Here is a 1,630-nt window from a genome sequence, read left to right as displayed (position 1 = left end):
TGAGAGGCTGACACACTGTCACTTCCTGGTTCCTGTTTGTGCCACTTCCCCAGGGAAATCATATTTGTTTGTTTGTCTAATCTTAAAATAACCTCAGTGCTGTCACAGTTTTGACTCTTTCGTTAGTTCATGACTTCCCCTCGCGTCCTCCCTGGAAAATAACGATGTCCTCCACGTCGGTGTCAGGTGAAGGTGATGGGAACGGGGTCCTTGGTTTGAGGCCGTGTTCGTCTCGGCTACCTGCGTTAGTTTTCCGTGGCTGCCAGAACAGGTGACCCGGACTGGATGGCTTGAGACAGCAGACGGTTCTGCTCCCGCGGTTCTGGAGGCTGGACGTCCAAGACGGTGTAGCCAGGGCCCTGCGCTCTCCCAAGGCTCTGCAGGGGGACCCTTCCTTCCCCTTTCAGCTCCTGGGGCTGCCGGTGTCCCTGCCACTCCCTGGCCCAAACTGGAGCCTAAGTCTGTCTTCACATGGCCTTTCTCCCTGTGCGTCTGCACCTCACTTCTCCTCTCTTCTCTCTTACAAGGGCACCAGCCATCGGGTTAGGGCCCACCCCCATCCAGGACCACCTCATCTTGACTTGATTCCATCTGCAAACACCTGATTTCCAAATACAGTCGTATTCTGAGATTCTAGGAGGACACTGTTCAACCCACTGCACTGCCCCGTCAAGTTCCTGATGCTGCCCTGGCTGTGAAAGCCCAGTGAGTGTCCACAGAAGGCACGGGGAGACAAAGTCCATGGAGACATCTGGAACAGTGAGTCTCCTCCTGCCTGTCATCTCTGGGAAGAATAGGACTCAGGGTCAGGACAGGACTCAGGACCAGGACAGGATTCAGGATCAGGATAGGATCCAGGATCAGAATTGGACTTTGGATTGGGTCATAACAGGACTCAGGATCAGAATAGGACTCAGGACCGGGACAGGACTCAGGACCAGGACAGGACCCAGGACCAGGACAGGATTCAGAATCAGGATAGGAGTCAGGATCAAGATAGGACCCAGGACCAGGACAGCACTCAGGATTAGAACAAGACTCAAGATCAGAATGAGACTCAGGATCCAGACAAGGCTTCAGATAAGGACAGGACACAGGACGAGGACAGGATTCAGAATCAGGATAAGACCCAGGATCAGAACTGGACTCAGGATCAGAATAGGGTTCAGGCTCAGGACAGGACCCAGGATCAGGACAGGACCCAGGACCAGGACAGAATTAAGGATGAGAACAGGATTCAGGATCAGGACAGGACTCAGGTAATGAGCTAGGGTTCCCCTTCTGGACTTCTAGGATCCTAGGTGTCTGTACTCGGGCATACATGTTAGGAAAGTCTCCTAAAATGTTCCAGCTCAACTATCAACACAGTAGTGGACTCTGACCTTTCTGGTAGAGAACTCATCAATAAACAGCTTTTATTAAACATCATGCATCCCTAAAATAGGTGTATTTCTATGATACATATGACCTATCCAGTCATATATTGCATACTAGCTAATTTTTTCACATTTTTGAAACTGAAACATAAATATGTTTTAATATGCTTTTCTATGCTCCACACTGGGGACCACACTTGTGGACCCATTCTTAAGTGCTTTAGGTTCCTACACCCTTCTTTGAAATTCAAATG

The sequence above is a fragment of the Herpailurus yagouaroundi genome, unplaced genomic scaffold (genome assembly GCF_014898765.1).
Source record: "Herpailurus yagouaroundi ecotype Mexico unplaced genomic scaffold, PumYag 569, whole genome shotgun sequence".
NCBI lineage: Eukaryota > Metazoa > Chordata > Mammalia > Carnivora > Felidae > Herpailurus > Herpailurus yagouaroundi.
This window is presented reverse-complemented; position numbering follows the sequence as displayed.